Source organism: Mustela erminea, chromosome 6 (assembly GCF_009829155.1).
Source record: "Mustela erminea isolate mMusErm1 chromosome 6, mMusErm1.Pri, whole genome shotgun sequence".
In the NCBI taxonomy this organism is placed as follows: domain Eukaryota; kingdom Metazoa; phylum Chordata; class Mammalia; order Carnivora; family Mustelidae; genus Mustela; species Mustela erminea.
This window is the reverse complement of record NC_045619.1, coordinates 107555746-107571912: the sequence shown is the minus strand read 5'-3', so window position 1 is coordinate 107571912 and position 16167 is coordinate 107555746. Positions and strand designations below refer to the sequence as shown.

At 47.2% G+C, this 16167-nt stretch overlaps 1 protein-coding gene across 38 annotated transcripts in view; it reads right to left on the bottom strand.

Moving 5' to 3' along the window:
- The window catches only part of CACNA1C (calcium voltage-gated channel subunit alpha1 C), a 732665-nt gene that overhangs the window by 580924 nt on the left and 135574 nt on the right, over positions 1-16167 (bottom strand). The gene's annotated exons all lie outside the window — the stretch shown is intronic.

Genomic DNA, 16167 nt, shown 5'->3' with positions numbered 1-16167 from the left:
CAGTCTCACTGACTCATGTTAGGCGACCAGACAGAGGAGATGTATGCATTATAGCATACATGCATGGCACATGTATGGACCTGGAAAAATGGAGCAAGTGGAAAAAGGAGGACATGGAAAACAGTACATACGCAAAGTGATCTGTCGATCACATTTATAAGAACACACAGAAATAAAGGACATGCATTTAATATAATACAACGGTTGTTTAAGGAAAGTGAGGAGGAAAAAAGGAAAGTAGGATAGAGGGATAAAAAGGAAGAGTGAATGAGTGAATGAATAAAGAGAGAGTCATTGTATGAATCAGTGATGACAAATGCACAATGAATTGAAGAGTGTAATTTATTCAAGTCTCTGCACCCAAGTTCCAAAAATAAAAATAGTATAATGAAATGAAGGCATTGGACCAAAGTTAGGTCACCTCCAGTTACCTCAAACCCATCTGGGCAATGAGTGTTGGTTGACTAGGAGGGGGCTGAGGGCTGTGATGGTTTCACATTATGTCAGTAAATCCTTTGACATTCCTCCCATTAGGAAAGAGGATCTATGTCCCTTCCTCCTGAAATGGGGTTGGTCTTTGGTGACCATCCCACCAATAAAGTACATAAGAAATGACAGTCTGTGCCTTTCAAAACAACACAGTGCACACCCTGAGGCTGCCATGGGGTGAGAAAACCCAAACTAGCCAACACAGAGAGCCCATGTGCAGGGAGAGACTCCTGGCCACTCCCCAGTTGCTCCACTCACCATCTGACTGCAACCTCATGCAAGAGCCTTGAGCAATTCCTGATCCTTAGAAACTGTAGGAGGCAGCCAGGTGCTTACTACTACAAGCACTTTGTTTTGGAGTGATTCATCATATAGCATTCGATATCGGGGAAAGGGAGCTGTGCATGGCTGGGATTGACAGGGTAGGGTAGAGGAAACACAGGGAGGAACCCTGTTTGGGAACCATAAAATCCAGAGTAGAGGCATTCACACTTCTCTGGTGTAAGGGCAACTGAAGCCTTCAGGACTGCCTCTAAGACTGCCCACTTGGGGGACGCCTGGGTGGCTCAGTGGGTTAAAGCCTCTGCCTTCGGCTCAGGTCATGATCCCAGGGTCCTGGGATGGAGCCCTGCATCAGGCTCTCTGCTCAGCCAGGGAGCCTGCTTCCTCCTCTCTCTGCCTCCCTCTCTGCCTACTTGTGATCTTTGTCTGTCAAATAAATAAATAAGATCTTAAAAAAAAAAAAAAAAAAAAAAGACTGCCCACTTGGTGGGCCCTCCCCCGTCGGATAAGCTGGATGCTTCACCCTAGATCCTCCAAGGTTTACCCATGATCATCTCAGCCTGGGCTGAGCTCTGTATCCCAGAACAGAGGCACGACGTTGAGACTTGTCACCTGGTCAGGTGCAGCAGGATCAAGAGAAGCAGCAGAGAATGGGGTAACAGTGTGGGCAGAGAGTCTGGCATCTGATGCCACATCAGTTGCCCAGAGAACCGTGGCTAGAGCAGGTATGTCGCTTCCAAGGCTCCCCACAACAACCCTCCCCTCTGCTCTGTGTACACAAGTCTCTTCCAGGGCAACTGCTGGGCCCAGAACAAACTGCCTTGGGGAGCCCGTCTCTCTCCTTGCTGCAGCTCAATGTTATTCAGATGAACACTTGACACCTCTCCCAGCCACCCCTCCCCGTCCTTATCTTGGATCCTTCCTTCTATGTTTGACCTTCAAGATGACTTTTGCTCTCCTTGTGACCTATCTAGACCTTATCACCTCCACCACCAGCCCTGTAGTCCTCCAACCGCCCCCCCCCCCACCGCCCTGCCCCGGGCACCAGCAATGACCTGGCTTAGCCAGACAGGACGCAGAGACACTCTGTCCTAGAGATGGACCCCAACAATCTCATCGGGCTCCTGATCTAGCCATACCCTGAGCTTTCTGGTTATATTACTTAAGTAACCTAGCTTAGGCTAACTCAAATTGGGTTTCTGTCCTTCGCAACCAAAAAAGACCCGACGAATGTGCTTGTTCAATGCTACAAAGCTTGTACCTGTCTGGACTGTCATTTTTGCTGAAATCCAAAATCTATGTCCTTTCTGTCCTCACACCCGCAACAGACAATAAATAAGTTTCTACTCTTGTGCCAGCTGGTTGACAGGACAGACTAAAATGCTGGCCCTAGAGGATTCTGCGACTTCTCCATGTATAAGAGGAAAGTATGTCAGGATAGATTAGTGATGTCTGCCATGGGTACAAAGTGTAGGGAATGGTATCACAGATGCCACGACTTTACCAGCCCTAGGTGATACCAAGATGAGCACATCAGGTCTTCTTTAGTACCAGCTGGCCCACTGTCTTCCTGTCCCCTGACAATTCCTCCTGCTCTATTGCCATCTGGTCCTTGTAGCATTAGAGCCCCGCCCCCACTCCCCCGGGCCCGGAAAATCACCTCTTTGCTAGACTCAATTCATGGATATATGAATAGACAGGCCCCTGTCTCGCGTCTATTCCATCCTCCACCCCTTTCCTCTGCTCCAGCTGCTCCAGGCAGCTGCTGCACCCCTGGGGGTAAAGTATTTTACCCAGAATGTCAGGATCATGGAGAATCCAACACTTGCTACGAGAAGTCCTCTCTCTCACATACCTTGTTGTTACCCGCCCTGCACTCACTGTGTGGATCCTAAGCATAAAGCAAAGAAGACCCCGATATGACTGCGGACTTCATGTTTCTTATAATACTCCAGAGGATGGAATTCAAAGACAGTATCTGAGTTAATAAAGGCACCCGAAGATTCAGAACTGCTTCAGTAACCAGCAAGCATCCGTATCTCCATTTAACACATAAGAAAACAAAGGAGTGTATGACTCATTAAAGGTCACAAAGTGAGACAATGAAAGAGCTCTGCAGCACGTACACAACTCGTGGTTCACTGCTAGACTATCCTCCGCCTCCTCAGAACTCAGCCCTGTGCCCCACGTGCACACACACATGTGCGCTCACGTCGATGGCCACAAGCAAAGCACACGTCTCCTACTGGGTTTACAGGCCTTGAGGTTGAAGGGGCTGCTGCATTTTGGACCTGAGAACATCCTTGATGTTTGGCGTGATCTCCACAGGAAGGAGTCCACTGTGTGAACAGCCCTTTCACTTAACCCTCAGGGCACCTCTGGGATGAATGAAAGTAGAAGGTGTCCCTGTTTCTACTGGCTGCATTGGAAAGACCAGTGACCAGCAGCCTAATCTCACATCTTACTGGGTTTGTTGGGAGTGCTGGAACTCTCATTCTGTCCATTCAGTCCGTGATATATAATTTTTCCTTCCTAGACTCCCTCACTGCTCAATATGGGCAGCACGTTATCAATTCTGTTTTAATTCCGAGACTAACTTCTCGTAAGTTAGTCTCAAGACTAACTTTATGTAAAAGCAGCAGACCCCACCACCCTTAGCCCCTCCAGACCCCAAATCTCCTCTACAGCAAGCCTACGGCATCCCATCCCTTCCTGCTGATTATTGTCTTCAAACTCCAATCTTTGTACTCACATCCGATGCACCCCAAGGGGGTGACATGGGGAGCAAGGTGACCAGGGCTCCACAGAGCCAAGATGTGGTTCTAAGAGCCTTGTCCTGGCAGGCTGACTTCGGAGTCACCCTGCACGGTGGGTGACCTTATTTACATTCCCAGAGCACAAGGACCTCTCTGGAGCACACCATCTGGAGAAAGCGCATACGAAGAAGCCCGTGGGGAAAAACGGAATGTCAACCTCTCCCCAGCCAAAGAACAAAAAAAACAGCCTCCAAAATTTTGGTCCTGGATGCTCTGAGCACTATCACGGCCATGTGAGCTGACTAAGGGCCCTGCCATAGTAAACACAGAGCCACATACAGGCAAGACAGGTGTGGCTCCTTCCAGCTAGCCTCCACCAGGGCCCAGCTTAGCCTCCCCTTCTCCCAGCAAGGTCCCCTCATCCACTAGTATGGCTCCCCACCCAGACCCACGGCTCTCGTAGGATCTCCAGGTCCCACTCAGGAAGGGGGCACCACCATCCAAGAATTCCAGGAATGGAAAATCACCACCTTAGGCTCAACATTTTTGAACCCAGAGCAGTGCCAAGGAGGAAGGGCAAGTAGCACGGTGTCCCTGATGGCTTTTGTTAGCACGAAATAACCACCCAATGCAAAGAGACCAATTTTCAAATTATAAAGCTGATTCAAAGCTCTGTCTCCTGGCTGCCACAGCTGAAAAGATGCCACCATCTAAGCCTGCTCTGGCTCCTGCTTTTCCTGAACTATTTTTATGTTGTTCTTGTCCCTGAATGAGCCCCAGAGCAGCAGCTCAGCAGATCAGGCCGCACAAACAGGTGGGCGCCCGCAGCAGCGACCTTGCCCTCACACAGAAGAAAATGATTCCCATTTGTCAAATGGCCCAGCACCCCTGACTTCAGCAGCAGCTCCCTCCTTCCACACACAGAGGCTGCTGCCTCTCCAAGGGACCAGGATGAGGATAAGACCCCTGCACAGACTGGACAGCCACAGGTCAGTCTGCTCCGCAAGGTCCAAGGAAAGCATCCAAGTCAGGAGGCAGTGGCTTATGTTTCCTTGGGGCCCCCAGCCCCGTGGAGCTGGGGACCCGGAAGGTGTTCAGGAATGAAAGAGTGGATTTTTTTCCCTTTAATCCATCTCCATCCATATACCTGATCCAGGGCCTTATTGCAGAAGATGTTCAATATCTATTTGCTAACAGCAGCAGTATGGTGATGTCATGATAAAGATGAAGGCTGATAAGAGGTAAACACCAGAAACTGATGGCATCAGCCCGTCTATGCCCTAAAGCATGAGCTTATTCAGGTTCTTCCTCTTACTTCTTGGATACAGTTGTTGAGATTTCTTTTTTTTTTCTTTTTCTTTTTTAAGATTTTATTTATTTAGGGGTGCCTGGGTTAAAGACAAGAAACAGATGGAGGCCTGGGCTAGGGGGTGGCTTGGGAGATGGAAGTCATGGCTCCCAAGCTCTGCCTTCAGAAATCCCAACAACTGGGTGTGCCTGGGTGGCTCAGTGGGTTAAGCCTGTGCCTTCGGCTCAGGTCATGATCTCAGGGTCCTGGGATCGAGGCCTGCGTCGGGCTCTCTGTTCAGTGGGGAGCCTGCTACCCATCCCCCACTTCCTCTGCCTGCCTCTCTGCCTACTTGTGATCTCTCTCTCTCTGTCAAATGAATAAATAAAATCTTTTTTTTTTTCAAAGATTTTATTTATTCATTTGACAGAGATCACAAGTAGGCAGAGAGGCAGGCAGAGAGAGAGGAAGGGAAGCAGGCTCCCCGCTGAGCAGAGAGCCCGACGCAGGCCTCGATCCCAGGACCCTGAGATCATGACCTGAGCCGAAGGCACAGGCTTAACCCACTGAGCCACCCAGGCACACCCAGTTGTTGGGATTTCTGAAGGTAGAGCTTGGGAGCCATGACTTCCATCTCCCAAGCCACCCCCTAGCCCAGGCCTCCATCTGTTTCTTGTCCAGAAGGCTGCAGTAGCCCCCTGGCATTTCTCTCTCTCTTTGCTTATCCCCAATCCAATCTCCATGCAGCAACCAGAGTGACCTTTTAAAAAATATAAATCATAAATCAGCTCCTGTCATTCTCCCAGATAAATCTCTTCAGAATCTAGACTCATTGCCATGACTTATGAAGCCCACATAGGCTGGCCCCAGCTGCTTCTCTGAGTTCATCTCATTCCACTCTCAGCCTGGTCCAAGGCAATCCTCACATACTGGCCTCATTTCACTCCTCCTAAATGCTCCCTCCTTATATGCCACAGTACCTTTGCACATACCTAGAATGTTATTCCTTATGCTTCTGGCTTGGTGATTCCTTCTCTCACCTCAGGTTTAGGCTTAAATAGTTCCTTCTCACAACCCCCAACCCTTATCCTCTAATGTAAATAGGCAGAGTTCAAACACCGGCTATCTCCCTGCCTCCATACTACACTTGACTAGAGATGCCCAAACTCCCGGCATATAGAGATCCCCAATTAGCCATGTGTGTGGAGAAAAGCACAGTGCTGCAGATGAACTTCGACAGCACAACCTCCCTCTTAGTCTTAGCACCTTCATCTGTGCACGAGGGAGCTCACCACTAAAGACAAGACTTAGTACACACAATAGCAACCCAGACTGATTTATGGAGCAAGGAGCAGCAGTTCACACTGGGCTGGGAGAGAACTGAAAATGCATTTCCTCCTGAGGTCCTAACCATCCTCTCACTTAGCAAGCTCCCCAGTGCAAAGGAAATGCTTTCTCTCAGGCCAGGGTGTCACCCGAGACCTTTGCAGAAGCCCATTTCACTCTTGCCGTCTGTCATCTCACTGCAGTGACCAGGAGCCTCCATTCTCTTTAAAAGTGCAGCAGCAAACCTGGAACAGAAACCATGCTTTCTCTGCCCATTAAAGACCAAATGACTAGAAAGCAGGAAGCCATTAATCTTCTCTATCTAGAGTGTTACAGAGATAGCTGGGAAACTCAAACTGGGAAGATACTGTCTCCTGGTTTTCAGATACCCAAGGCCCTGTCTGTCTTAAGCCCAGTGGTGCTCACTCAGAGAAGCTTCAGCTCTGGCTCAACCCCATGTAGCAGATGGGGTAGACCAGTGGACTAACTCAGCAGCAATTCCAACCTCCGTCTGCTGTCCCTGCCTGTCCTGCAGATGCTAAAGAGCTAGAAACTCCAATTTCCAACTTCCCTCGTAGCTGGACTTCCTGATGTGGCTATGGAGTTTGGCCAACCCAAGAAGCGAATGAAACTAAGTATAGTGAGGCCATCTATTTCACAAGGCTCTGGTGATGCTTTCCTGATGCCTGGAACGTTGATAAGGTGGTGTGACCCTGGAGCCAGCTCTTGGTATAGTGGCTTCCAGATTCCCCAGCTGCCTAATTATACCACAGTCCCAGTCCCCTTGATGGGTCAGCTCTGCAGCCTTGTTCCAGGAGTCATTCCTAGAGGTCCAACCTAGAGCCTGCTCTCCCAACACTTACCATGATTTTGTAAGCCCTTAAATTCCTGTGTTGAATATGTTTCCTCTCAAAAAGACTATGGCAGTGTCTACTGACACTGTAGTAGACTACAGTGTCTACTGTAGATCTGAACTCTGCCTGAGTCTATAGTCTCACTGTCTAATAGAATACCTACAGTGATGAAAATATCCTATTAATTCTTCGATGTCCAATAGGGTAGACACCAGCCATTGTTGATTCTTAAGCACTTGAAATGTAGCAAGTGCAACTACAGAACTACAGCCATTTTAAATTTTATTTAATTTCAATTAATTTACATGTAAATAGCCACAGATGGCTTGTGGCTATCATATAGGACAGCACAGGCCTACATTAAGAGGAAGTCCTGATGGAAAGAGCATAATTTGTGATGGAACTTCTTTAAAAAAAGCAATCAAGGACTGATTCAGATGCTGATAGGTGGGTGGATTTTCTGATCAGGAAATAACCACTCAATGCAAAAAGACATGTGTTCAAAGCATAAGAGGGTCTGAGACCCAACAAACAACTTCAGCAACCAAAAGTCATTTTTCAGTGGTTAATCCTCTTGACAAATGAAGAGAAAGTAATGACCCCAAGGGACAAATGGGGAGGCTGATGCTTCCACCCAAACTGAGTGGGTCCTAAGAGAACCCTAGGACATCCCAGCTGAAATGGAATCCACTCCCCAGACCAAGCACCCAAAGGATCTTCATGGTGTGTCACATCTGCTGCTTCTACCTCTCACCAGAGCCATTTTCACACTCTTTTCAACAGCATTCTCTTCCACTCTTCCCTCACCCTTCTACAAACACTGCTCATGAGAGATGGGGATATTCAGAACAGGCCGGTGACCACAGCAGTCAAACACTCCAAAACAAAGACAGGGACCCAAGGATATCTGTGGCCATCCCCCTGACTAAATCATCCAGACACTGCCTTAAATAAAACCATCTCTTTCCTATTCTACATCCCACTCCTCTCTAATGATGGGACCAAGGCAAAGAACCGCGAGTATTTCAGAAGCCCAAGCTGACGGGAAGAGTGGTCAAACCGCTATTGTTCACACCTTCTAGTGATCCAGCAAACTAAATCATCTTTTCTCTTTCTTCATCGGGCAGCTAGTCTAAAGGAGAGAAAGAAAAGAAAAGGAACCCTTGGAGGGACTCCCATGGAAGTCCCTGCAGAGATCTCCCAGTAGTACCTTGGCTAGAGGACACTAACCAGAGTCATTCCCCTCACCTTACTCAAGGTCATACTGACATCAGAGAGCAAGCAAAGAAAAATGTTAGAAAACAAACTGATAGATACACACACTAAACCACACTTTCCAACCAAAGATAATAAATTGTAAAGATAATAAAACATTTCTTCCACTGATGTCCAAGCAGGGAGAGAAGAAAAATTGCCACCTCCTGCTATTTGAACGAAGGTACCCCCTGGTGATGGCTAACCTCAATTACAGGACCCAGTGGATCAGTTCAAGTTTATCAGAAGTCAGCATTTCTACTTTTTCAAGGCCACTACAAAGTAGCCATTTTAGTAAAAGAAATAGATGCAGCCCTGACTGAGGTCAGATACCATCCAGCTGGAAAAACGGAAAAGCCTTCAGCATGCTGATGTCTGGGGACAGGGCAAGAGGAATGCCAAAAGTCTGACACAGTAATGAGAAGACCAAGCACTAGCTCCAGGTCTCCTTGGCAATGGCTAGTGAGCACTGAGAGGGGTTACACTCTGGTATGTGGGCCCTTCTCATATTCTCCCAGTGATCTGTAAGTTCCTTGAGAGCAGGAACAAGTTTTGTGTCCTCAGAAACCCAGCAGACTGGCTGTCACCTAGTAGGTGAATAAAACACATTTGCCACGTGGAAGTTCTTCTGCAGAATTTCTGTCTGACCGTCAGAGATTTCTATACAGAAGTTTACAGAGATGATGTTATTTGATTATTTTAGATTAGTATGTCACTTGTGTGTGTTTATTTCTTTCTTTAGAGAGACAGGGAGTGTGCAAGTGGGGGCAGGGGTAGAGGGGCAGAGAGAGAGGGAGATGATCCAAAGCAGACACCCTGCTGAGCCCAGAGGCTGACGAGGGCTCGATCTCACAATCCTGAGATCATGACCTGAGTGGAAATCAAGAGTCGGGCACTCAACTGGCTAAGCCCCTTCTGTGTTTATTTCATATATTAGGTATATATTTGTCTCTTACCTCCCATCAGAAGGGAAGCCCCAAGAAGTAGGCACCTTTGTCCATTTTGTTCATCACTGTATCCTCAGAGTCCAGAACAGCCTGGAGCATGTGTTGAACAAAAGGGTGAATATCTGAAAGGGTCACTACCCCAATACATGTTTTTCCCCGTGACATTTTTTAATTACTTCAACTTCTGGCCCCAAGATAGAGAGGGTTTTGCTGCTTTGGTCCCATTTTATTAGTAGGAAAACAGAGACACAGAGTCTCTTCACGTCTCTCAATCACCAGAAAGAGAACACAGGAGGCAGCGCCATCTTGAAAGGACAGTTTTTAGTGTATTCAGTGATCCCAACCTCCTTCCTTCCCACCAGCTGGGAGGATGGGGTGACAGGAAGACTCACTTGGCTAATACTCATCTGCCCACATCCTGCGCCAAGTGAAGTGGGCAGAGCACCCTGGGGGAACAGCAGTAATTCTGACTCTATTCCATGCCTGTGAAGGGCCGGCCACACAGCCACAGAGGAATGGCATATGGCATTGCAGCCCTGCTGAGGTTCAGAGCTCAAAGCTCACAGACTCAGACCCTCCGGGCCAGGAGAGCTTCTGTTCTGTGGGAGAGAGGTCTGACTATTCCTGGAGCCTCTGCAGCCCTGCCAGGGGCAGGGGAAGCTGAACTCCAGAACCCGGCCCAGCGGGAAGCATGGGCTCATCAACCCCGTAGGGAAAGCTATTTAGCACTCCTAATGAGAGTCTTTAAGGAATTCAGTCATTCCACTACTCTTCTCAGGAGCTACCCAACACTCCAGCAAAGCAACCTACGCAGGTAGTCACCACAGTGTACATCATACCAGCACCAAACTGAACATCACCTATAAGCCCATCACAAGGGGACTGTCCTGTGATGCCACCTCCACACAGTAGAATTTTAGAAGCCATAAAAACTATGTTTTGAAAAACAAAATAGAAAAAAATTTCCACATATTAAGCAACAGAAATAAGGCCCAAAATGTATGCACTATATGACCCCAATTTTTTTAAAAGACATTTTTTCTTCCATAGAAGAAAGACTAGAAGGAAACACATAGAAATAGTCCTAGTAGTTCAACTAAACATCAATCTTTTTTTAAAATTGTCTTTCTAGATCAAGAACTTGACAAAAAGGATTTAAGATCTCTACTATTTTTACTAAACTTGAAAGGAAAACACTGTTCAAAAGCAGGAAAGTCCAACAGTTTAAAAATGAGTATCTTAGAAAGTCCCCCACCTCAGAAAAAGCACCATTAATAAACGTACGTGTCTATCTAGATTTTTGTCCTGTAAATAGCTAGAATAAAAATTTATAAAAATTTATAAAAAGGAAAGGAAGGGAGGGAGGAAAGAAAGAAGGGTAGGTGCAAGGGAGGGAAGAAGGAAGGGGGAGGGGAGGGGTGAGGAAGGAAGGGTACTAGTGATTATCTTCAGGTGGCCCCATCTATTTTCAGAGAGGCAGTTCAGTCCAGAACTCAGGGCCACGGACTTAGAAACCAGACGGTCTCGATGAAAATTCTAGCTCTGCTAGTCACTAGCTCTGTGACTGAAGTTACCTCACCTCTCTGTGCCCCAGATTCCTTATCTGTAAAATAGAAATCATAACACTGCCTATCACACAGCATTGTTATGATGATCAAATGAGTTAATAAATATAAAACTCCCAGAATAGTACTAAGAGTAAGAATCTTGTAAGTACTAGGTCTTTTTGAAATTATTATATTTTCCAAAGTCTGTACAGTAAATAATTCTTTGGTGATCGGAAAGAAAAAAAGTTATGGTTTTGGTTTATCATTTAAGTATACTTCCAAAATTACTGTAGCCAAACTGGTGCCAGATTCTTGTCCAGCCACTGCCAGACCCATTCTGAGGGGGTTGGGGTAGGCTGTGCCCACAGACCCTACCTGGCAAACGGGCCACCCATCTTCCTAGGCTGCCTAGGGCCTCCTCCTCTCCATCCCGGGCACCACAGGAAAATACAAGCCATCTGCCTGCAGCGACAGAGAAACGGGAGTCCCATGAAAAGTCGCCAGGTGCCTTTGTGCAGCCCTCTGCTGCCTTGAACCTAAACTAAGGACAAAGGATATCTGCACTCCTGGGTCTCCAGTTGTGTCGCTCTGGAAACAAAAGTATCTAGGTTTAGGGGCACCTGGGTGGTTCAGTGAGTTGAGGCACCTGGGATCAGGCCCTGCATCGGGCTCTCTGCTCAGTGGGGAGCCTGCTTCCTCTTCTCTTCTGCCTGTCTCTCTGCCTACTTGTGATCTCTGTCTGTGAAATAAATAAATTAAATAAATAAATAAATAAATAATTTTTAGGTTTAGGGTAAAGTGAAACAGTTGATTTGAAAGTTAGCCAAGATACCTATATGGGCAAGACACTTTCTTTTTTCTTGTCATCTTGATTAGTAACCACAATTCCATTAAATACCAGCCAGTCTCCAAGAAGTAGGAACAGGTATGTGTATGCATCGTAGGGAAAGACACCAGGACCCCTTGGTTCAGGTCCCCGGTCTGAGAGGTGCCATCCATCTCAGTGCCAGCCCTTCGAAGAAGCTGGAGCAGAATGAGACACTGGAAGGAGGGAGGTCAGAGCCCAGGCCCCTGGCCCCGTTCCCCCACCGGCCACACTGCTGAGCACAAAACGATGCATACTTCTCAGTTTACTCCTCTGTAAAATACAGGTAATAATACATTCCTCACAGGACAATAGTAAAGACTAAATGAGGTTATGTCTACGAAAGTACTACCCAAATATAAAGATACTTAATAAGAACCCTTTCACAGATGTCCACATATAACGCCTCAGGGCACCAAAGAAGAACATCTCGTTGCCAATGAAGTAAAATAAAACATGAAAGCTGTTTTATTTAAAAAAAAAAAAAAAAAAAGTCTTTTTCCCAGAAGCACACCCTCCATGTTAAGCAATCACCTCTTAAAAAGTGCTATATCTCACACACAAATTTAATCATGTCAATTTGTGAAAAAGTGAATCTAGCCAGAGAATTCAGAATGCAGAAGATTGCAGAAATCCTTGAAAACAGCACTCCACTTTCCAAGGAACCTCTCTTGGTGAAAGTCTCTGAAGTCCTTCCACTATATGGGATTGCACTGTGTGCGGGGAAGGGGGGGCACGATGCACATATTTACACACTAAAAACATAATGCACAAACACACCCATCCACGGCCCATTTGTCCTGCTCCTGATGTCTCTAATTCTCGTTAAGGTGGGACAAAAGAAACACATTCGCTCAGTATTCTGCGCTCTCAGGCTATTTAATAACAATGCTTTGTATAAAGTATAATGCTTCTTTCATTTGGAAAAGTCAATGCCATTTATCTCATTAATCCCCACAAAACCTCGGCCAGACAGCAGGCAGACAAGAAGGTGGAAGGCAACGAAAAAATAAGCAAGTCCCCCCAGCCCAAGCCTGCTATTCCTTGGTAAAAACAAAGCTTCAGAGAGCTTTGAAGCCATCTCGACTGTTCTCGGAGTTTGGTAAGAGAAGAACCAGACCAGAAGTCAAGAGAGCCAAATTCCAGCCCCCACTTCAACACCCATTTGTTCCGTGTGGATCAGACACATCACTTTCCTTCTTTGGCCTTCGGTTTCCTCCTCTCAAGAGTAAGGAGGCTCAACCAAACACCATAAGAGTCCTCCTAGTTCAGAGCCTCAGGTCTAGAACTCTTGAGTCTGGTATCTCCCTGCCCCCATCACCCCTCCCCAGCCAGTCTTACTCCTACGAAGTTCCTCGGTGCCCGGATCTCCTCCCCACAGACCTCGCAGATCAGGGCTGAGAAAGTCGGCCTGGCATCCAGCTCCGACTGCTCCTGGGTTGGGCTCCTGGCTCGAGCATGTGCTCAGCCATCCTCAGAGGTGGGCTTCAATCTGCTCACAGGGCAAGGTCAACCCAAGGGGCCGCTGAGTGAGGAAGGGCAACAGAGAGAAATAGGACCTTCCAGCCCTTGTTTCGTTTCTATTTTATTAACCCAGGATTTCCTCTGTGACCCCTTGGGGCTCCATGTGGTTCACGTAGAAGCTCCTAAAGCCAGAGAGAGCCCTTCACACACACACACATCCCCCCCCCCATAGTACTCTTAAAGAAGTCAGAAAATGGCAAGCATTGGTAAGGAAGCAGAGGAAGGCCAACCCTTGTGCGCTGCTGGTGGGAACGTAAAATGGCACAATAGTTACAGGAAATATCTGGGGTTCCTCAAAAAAATTAAAGACAGAATTGTCATATGATGCATCAAGGCCACTTATGAGTCTATATCTGAAAGAACCGAGGGTGGCGACGCGAGCACAGATGGCACACCAAAGTTCAGAGCCATGTTATTCACCATCAGCAAAATTCGGAAACAGCCCAAGAGTCCTTCGACAGAAGAATGAATAAACAAAAACGTGGTCTATACATACGACGGACTATTATTCAGTCTTAAAAAGGAAAGAAATTCTGACACAGGCTACAAAATGGATGAGCCTTGAAAACATGATGATAAGTGAAGTCAGCCCATAATGAAATAAATACTGTCTGATTCTACTTCTGTGAGGTGCTGAGAGGAGTCCTACCCATAGAGACAGAGAGTAGAGGGGTGGTTACCAGGGGCTGGGGGAGGAAGGGGAAGAGTTCATGTTTAAGGGGTATGAACTTTCACTGGGAAGATGAAAAAGGATGGTGGTGACTGCAGAGCAATGATGTGAATATACTTAATGCCACTAAATTACACACTAAAAAAAAAAATTAAGATGATAAGCTTCACATTATGTAAGTTTTCCATATTATAATAATGTTAAAATTTTAATTTAATTTTTTATAAAAAGCAGAGAGAGTGCTGGACCCAAAGCACTTGGAAGAATATTCCAAGAGGACAGAGATCTAGGAAGCAGAGGGGGGCTGCCTTCTGAGGAACAAAGAGCTGGAAGGCGAAGGCAGCTGTTCTTCAGGAAAGGCTGGGAAGGGTGAATTCAGCCTAGTCCAGAGGGAGGTGTGTGGCAGGACAAATCTCTACCCCTACTCACATGCATCCCTGCACAGCCTTCTGCTCGGGCCCTCAGCACGTGACTTGGGCCCAGAAAAGGATGCAAAGAATTTTGGTCATAAATTGTTTCCAATTCTCAAATAAATCACACGTGCGCATACACAAACATGTCTTCACAACTGAGTGAAACCAGACTCACGTCCAAATACATCGACGGTATTCTCAAGCACCATTCACTATCAGGCGTCAGATCTTTGGCTGGAGAGTTGGGTGATCAGAATGTTAGATCAATGCCTGGCTCTCCACAGTTTCAATCTTGTCCAAAGTCTCTGCTCTGGGCACCTGGCATATCTCCAGGACAAGCCATGATGCATTCATCTCCATAGCTCTGCTGCCTAGCCCAGTGCCTGACACACACCAAGTATAAAAAGAGTGTTCACTGAAAGAATGGGATTTCTCCTCAGCATCCTGATAGTTTTAGGTGAGGAGACAAGTGAAATTATTCCCATGCTAACGATGAAACCAAAGCAGAGAGAAGCACATGGCCCCCATCCTATGAGACCCAGGCTAGGACGAACTCAGCCATCCCCAAGCCCTCCAATTTCTCAGGAATCTTAAATCCATGCTCCTTCCTCAGAGCTTCTCGCAGCCAGGAACCTCTCGAGCTCTCCCCGGCCACCCCCCGGGTGTGTATGCGTTTTCTCTCCTTCCTGAGCCCCAAGCTGCCTTTTCTCTTCCTTCTGCTGGCTTCTAGGCCAGTAGTACCTGACTGCTCAGGAGTGGTCTCCCTCTCCTCCATCTTTTCCTCCTTGAAGGACGGAGGAAAACATCTGACGAGGGCCACCCTTGTGGTGTAGCAGAGATGTAGAGCAAGGGCTGCCCCTAGGTTAGGGGTCCATAGAGACCCAAGTTCAATGTAGGACTCTAGTGCTGCCCAGATTCTTCTCCAGGGCTCAGGTACATCAAAAGCCTGGGACAAAAGGGAGCAGGTGGGGAGATGCAGGAACATCTACTGTTGAAAACCCAAAACTAGAAGGCAGAGGTCAACGTCACCTTCATTCTTCATCTCGGAATGGAGTTATGATTCAATGGAGCAGAAACCAGCACTACAGAAATGCTGTAAAACTCCATCATCTCCGCACCTTTGTCACCCTGTTTATGTGGGTCTCCTCAGACTATGTCACCACAGTAATTAGGAGGGTTGGAACCGTTAAGACAATGAGAATCTACTGCTGGCCTGTGAAGACAGCATGGAAAGAAGAGCCTGGGATCTGTAAATACTGAGTTTTAGGGACAGGTTGCCCCGGAATTAAGTGGATAGTGGCAGCCAGAAAAGAAAGCTGTGGAGTCTAGTGGCTAACGGCAAAGATAGGGAGTGACGTAAGACCCAAGTTTGTACTCTGTGTGGCCACTTACAAGCCCTTTTGGTCTGGGCAACTTGGTTAAAAGCTCAGAGACTCAAGGACCTCTGAGCTGTTTCAAGGATTTTAAGACATTTACAAGCACGTGGCATGGCCCAGCCTTATGTGAAGTTCTCAGTGAACTGTAGGTATCAGTATTGCTTCTATTGTTGAGGCTGTTATTAAAGTGGGCTGGGTCTTGGGGCCTGTAGCAATGAGGAGAGGCATGGGGAGGCCCTAGCCTGAGAAGAGCCATCAGGCTTAGTACCCCGAAGGCCTCTGCAGGCACCTGTACGGAGACCCCACTCAGAGTCAGCCATTCATGAACCTCCACATTTCCACTGAAGCACATACAGCCCTCCAGCTTATCTCATTCGATCATCAGTAAACCTTGGGTCAAGAAGACCAAGGACCAGGCCTGGGCACATGGGTCTCCTCCTCCCTACTCTGCTAGGGAGCCCTGGGACTCTGGATAAATTCCTCACCCTCTGTGTGTTTACCTCGTCAGTAAAATGAAGGAGTTTACCAAATGATCTCTAAGATCGTATATAATTTTTGGCACTCACTGATTCTAGA